Genomic DNA, 6135 nt, shown 5'->3' with positions numbered 1-6135 from the left:
TCCTTACGTCATCACGTTCTTCCGTCATCCCATTACGAAGGCGGGACCATGGAAGAAAGCCGTATGACGTCTACACTGACGTTTTAAATGGTTTTCCCCGCACATGTTACTCCGTTACTATGTACTGAAGAACCCGCAGTTACCGTCAGAGCTTTTGTTTGTTTTTCATTAGAAATGTATTGCTTAAAAATCGTTGTTAGGAGTAACTTAGGAGTGGACTGCCATTGTTACAAAATTCTACACCTGTACAACAGACAGCATTCTAACTGACTGTATTACTGTGTGCTACAGCATTTTCTTTACCCATGACCAGAAGGCTCTCCAAAGAGTGGTGGGAACAGCAGATCTCATCATAGGCAATAAGCTCCCAGCCTTATAGAAAACAACAACAAACAGCAGCAGTGTGGCTCACTGGGTAAGGATTCTGTGCCTGTGATTGGAAGGTTGCTGGCTGGAATCACAGGGCTACAGACTGATGCCATTGTTGGGCCCCTGAGCACAACTCTCAACCCCCAATTGCTCCAGGGGCACTGCATGCTGGCTGACCTAAGGCTGTGACCCTTAATTAAGCTCACTCTCACGTATGTCTATGTGTCTCATAGACTCAGATGGGGTAGGATGGAGTGAAGAAATAATGCAATTTATCGAAAGCGTAGGATATATAAATGATTTGATTTAATAGTCAGTTGTTGTTGCCAGCATTTGGACTGAATGGGCTGAACCTTTCCAGTGTTGTTTTTCACTATTGCAAACACTGTTCTGCATATCAGGGAATCTGTGCACTAACTCGTGTCTTTCTATAGGTCAGATTCCCCTCCTGAAACACAGACGGCCCAATCCAAGATCAACGCATAAGTCTCCCAAGCATTTGTGTTCTGTCTCCAGTGACACAGCAGTATTTTTCTCAATGTGCAACACTGACTGCCAAGTGTGATATCTGTCTGTCACGAACGGCCATCAATTGAGAAACATTTTTTTAATTCATATTTTGCATTTTATATTTTTGCATTTGATTTTTTTTTGATTTTGTATAATTTTACTGTCATTTATTTTTATTCATTTGATTCCTTTTTTACTTAAATTCTGTATGTAATGTAGTTTTGCTGTACGGATACATAGGAATTCACTTTAATTAAATGTTCCGTGCGCTATCTTGTTAAAGCCAAAGGAAAAACCAATACCAGTAAGGGAGGCGGAAGGAAGAAATGCCACACTGGGCTGCCGGCATCCGAGCCCCATGACCACATCCGCTGCCACGGCAACTGCTCCCATCCCAGGGGCAACCAGCAGGGGTCAGCAGGGTGCAGGACGCTGTAGAAATACAATGTGAGACCTTTCAGGACACAGAAAGAAATTTAAAAGATGGAAGGGGCCATATTCTAAGAACTTAGCGAAAGCTACTATTAACACCCCATTAACACAACCCCGGGGAACTCCTTTGATTCCACCCATGTGGGAGCCAAGATCCTGTTTGAGGATCTCAGCCAGACTGATGATGAGACAACTGACATCCTACATCGAGCCCCACCAGTGTCACAGTCTGAGCTCTGCTCACCTACCTTTTCTTCCACAGCGTTTTTATTTCCTTCACCAGTCTGGTCCTCTTTTGTGTCACCTCCTTCACCATCTTGTTTTATGGACTCCTTCATCCCCGCGAGTAGCATCACCTGTAAGCCCAGCTCCAGGTTCATCTTCACCTCCAGCCATGCAACTTCCCACCCATCTGTGTCACGGTTCCAGCACAGGCTACTGTGACCGAAACGCATAGAAATGATGAAGATGAGAACATAGTTCCCAGTGATATGCTGGACCAGCTGAGCGCCATCTCTGCGGTCCCGGACATGGCTTTGAAGATGGGCTATATATCTCATGTAAATAGTTACATATTCATAGATCCTGCAAATAGTTAGGCTACAGATAAAAGTACTAGATAAAATAAGATTAAGGTAGTATACGTTAAGATAAGGTTAAAATAAGACTGTAGAACATATGATAATACAGAATAAGATAAGATCAAGATAGGATGGGTTAAGTATAACATAAGATTTAATAGCGTAAGATGAGTTTAAGGTAGTATATGTTAAGAATAAGATAAGATTGTATAACATAGGATAACATAGATTAAGATAAAATAAGATTAAGATAGAATAGTTTAATATAAGATTTTATGTTATTTGTCCAGAGGGAAATTGTTGAGATTTTTATTCCTATTTCATATTGTTTTATTTCTTCTAAATAAATATGAATTAATTATGAATTTTATTTGTCCGTGTGTTTATTTAAAACACTGTGAACGTTGACACAAAATAAGATGAGTTAATAAAATAATGTTTAGTTAAAGTCATGTACATGCGGAGATTTGCAATGGACACTTGCTATTGAATTACAGGCTTCTTCAGATCTCAAGTGCAATGCAAAAAATAGAGAGAGGGACAATTCATTAAATTCTGCAAGCATAGTGGGGGACATTTTTTCCTGTTAAACCCAAATTGCATCCAGTGGTGTGTGGAGTTTGGTAGAAGAAAATTGTTTCTAGATTAAACTGTTCACTACAAAGTCTGTGGGTTTTCTTCTATAGCCAGGTCATGATTTCTAGTAAAAAAACATCTCTGTTGGATTTTTCGGATGCATCTCTCTGGCACTTTAATTATTAGAGAATTAAAGCCATTCACTTCCATTATATTCAAGAGAAGCCTGACATTTCTATGACAGATATCTCCAAAACTAGGCAACTCCCAGCATAACACCCTAGATGGACAGATAGCACTAAACCCCTCTAAAATACATATTTTTCAGTTTTGGCATGAACTGCCCCTTTAAACTATACTTTCAAAAGTAATGCTATTCAGAAATCTTGTCCACAATATATGTATTTTACCAAACAAAAATACCACAGTAAACAGAGAGCAGGGACAAAAATATTTCTCTCAAAATGTGAACAGACCCAGATCTTCTGCTCAAGTGTGAATCATGCAGGCTTGACCTCAGGACTATAAATGTTTCAGTGTCTGGATTACACATGCGGATGCCCAAACACAGCCTACGTGCGGAGAAGTATGTCCAGGCTTTGAGAAGTCATGGCATAGCTGACAGCTCAGGGAAAAGTCTCAGTCCACAAGAGGTGTTGGGAGTTTTCATGAAACGTACCTATTTCTCAAAATAATTCATGCATACAGCAAAACATAATGGTTTTCCTGCCAAAGCCTGTACGGGTCCAAAACAATTAACTAATTAATTTGTCAGCGCCACAAAGATGAAAAGTACAACAAGCATCATTTTAACCATGAGAGTCAAAATGCTTAGATATTTTGTCAGTATGTCTGCTCCTGAGCTCCAAGATTCCGAATGAGTCAGTTCGAACTTTCTCATTGTCACTGTCCAATCATTTTTCATTAGCAAACTGATACTTGCAGTTTCTCTCGATTGCTTTGGAGCAATTCGCAAATGACAATTAACATTTGCAAAATATCAAGTGTAATCCCTACACCATGTTCTCACTTTTGCACAGCAGAACACCATTTCTCATCGCTTCACAAATTTCCAAATATTTAGTTCATATACGTATGCAAATGGTTTCATACAATTGTCACCATCTGGCATAATTTTCAATTGCTTTTATCTTGTTTTTTGTTCTTGTTCTGAAGAGTTTCTCCAATCATTTGGTTTTTATCTATAAGGCTGAGTTACTTTGTCATCGATAAACCTTGAAAACGACGCTGGTTTTCTCGAGATCTCGAGAAAATTATTCCGTTATTACAAGGAAATTACATAATAAGAGTCCATGGCATTTCTCGGCTTCCATAATTAGTTGCTTACTGTCGTAATAAATTATTTTTGGATATAAGTAACGGCGCGCATGAGATATATTTACACTCACTTGATATGTCTTGGGTTAGCCGATGCAGTGGCGCCGCCTTGTGGCTGCTTTTTGGTCTGAATTGCACGGCTCTATGGTGATTGGTAGGACGTTGCTGAACTGGGCAGCTTCCAGTCCCAGTACTCCAGTCCCGGTTGCACACGGGAAATTCATTCACTGTTTCTGAGATGGCAAAATGTTGTGTATTTACAGATTCTTGCAGATTTCAACTGTTTCATAAATACCGACTAATTGTTTCTAGACGCATTTGTAATTCTCTCTCTCTGTCTCTCTGTCTCTCTCTGTCCAACTATACAACATAAATGCCTGAGATACAAAGGATGCTTCTTACTAACAATGTGATGAATCTGAATAAAAATAAATTAACTCCATTAAGAGTAATAAACGATATTTACTGATGAACAGCTAGACGCATACAGTATCAGGTAAAATAGAGGGTGAGATTGTCCTGTTTAAACCATTCGTATCCTCAGTTAATAACTTATTGCCTTAAATGTATGCATTGTCTAGTCTTGTTATTCAGTAATATTTTTAGATATTAGTCGTACGGTAGTTTAATATAGAAATGGTTATTCACATTATTATCGCGCTAAATGTTAAGTTCCTTAAAATTAAGTAGAAATTACCACAAATGACACAAACAAAAACACCGTAGTGTTAATTAACATTTTTGTTAGCATTCATATGAATGTCTAAGTATTATGATACTTCATATCAGCACATCAGCAAACTTCAGATATCGTTAAGTTGCCAAGAATATCTAACCAGTCATTCATTTAATGCAAGTAATGCAAGATATAAAAGAAGATGGTTAATATTTTCCTTTTACGACTAATAAACAGGAAACCGAAATGTGCAAAACGTACAGTGACCCGTATGTAACTTACCCTGAAGCATACTTGACCTTTAAATGACAATATTTAAATATGATTCACTGAAAACTGCAGAATTGCCATTTAAGAGCACGCGCACACACGCACGCATACACAATCATTAAAGCAGAAAGCGAATCCGAGGCCCGCTTTGTAAAGGATCTGTGAACTTGATGTGTGTAATTGCATTTCACCTCTTCGGATGCAGAATAAACTGTATCTGATAAACACAATATAAGTGTAAATGAGAGCCCAAGGCAAAGACGGAACAGCTAAACCATGAGGTTTGCTTAATCGAGATTGCTGCACGAGTCACCATTTAATTTGTTTTTGAAAGCTACAATGATGCTGACATCAATAAAACCTGCCTCCATTTAACTCTTTGCTTTTGAGTAAGTCAAACGTTCCTTCTCCAATATAAAGGAGCACCAAGGAGCCATGCGAATGGTCTAACAAGTGGGATTATAACAGTCCTTAAAATATATACCCTTTATGCTCTTAGCTAACTGTCTGCTAAAATCAATTGTACGCAGTATGACAGATTTTTGACCACTTTTCAGGTTCCCACAAAGATCAGTGAATGAAAACAAAAAAGACAAAAAATTCCAAAAGTGTCGTACAGTATTTTGTTTGGTTACTTACACTGAACAAAAATATAAACGCAACACTTTTGTTTTTGCTCCCATTTTTCATGAGATGGACTTAAAGATCTACAATTCATTCCAGATACACAATATTACCATTTCTCTCAAACATTTCTCACAAATCAGTCTAAATGTGTGATAGTGAGCACTTCTGCTTTGCTGAGATAATCCATCCCACCTCACAGGTGTGCCACATCAAGATGCTGATCTGACATCATGGGTAGTGCACAGGTGTACCTTATACTGCCCACAATAAAAGGCCACCCTGGAATGTGCAGTTTTGTCTCACAGCAAAATGCCACAGATGCCACAAGCATTGAGGGAGCGTGCAATTGGCATGCTGACAGCAGGAATGTCAACCAGATCTGTTGCTCGTGCATTGAATGTTCATTTCTCAACCATAAGCCGTCTCCAAAGGCGTTTCAGAGAATATGGCAGTACATCCAACCGGCCTCACAACCGCAGACCACGTGTAACCACACCAGCCCAGGACCTCCACATCCAGCAGGTTCACCTCCAAGATCGTCTGAGACCAGCCACTCAGACAGATAATGCACGGCCCCATGTTGCAAGGATCTGTACACAGTTCTTGGAAGCTGAAAATGTCCCAGTTCTTGCATGGCCAGCATACTCACCGGACATGTCACCCGTTGAGCATGTTTGGGATGTGCTTGACCGGCGTATACGACAGCGTGTACCAGTTCCCACTAATATCCAACAACTTCGCACAGCCATTGAAGAG

The 6135-nt window shown here is 39.4% G+C and overlaps 1 long non-coding RNA gene across 1 annotated transcript; it reads left to right on the top strand.

The window, feature by feature from the left end:
- The first annotated feature begins 7 nt into the window (after nt 1-7).
- Nucleotides 8-2257, top strand: LOC125706609 (uncharacterized). Its single transcript, XR_007382027.1, has 2 exons — nt 8-415; nt 804-2257. It is a non-coding gene; the product is annotated as an uncharacterized LOC125706609 (long non-coding RNA).
- Nucleotides 2258-6135: the final 3878 nt, after the last annotated feature.

Source organism: Brienomyrus brachyistius, chromosome 13, assembly GCF_023856365.1.
Source record: "Brienomyrus brachyistius isolate T26 chromosome 13, BBRACH_0.4, whole genome shotgun sequence".
NCBI classification, from domain to species: Eukaryota; Metazoa; Chordata; class Actinopteri; order Osteoglossiformes; family Mormyridae; genus Brienomyrus; species Brienomyrus brachyistius.
Note: the sequence above shows the minus strand (reverse complement) of the source record. Positions and strands in the feature narration are given on the sequence as shown.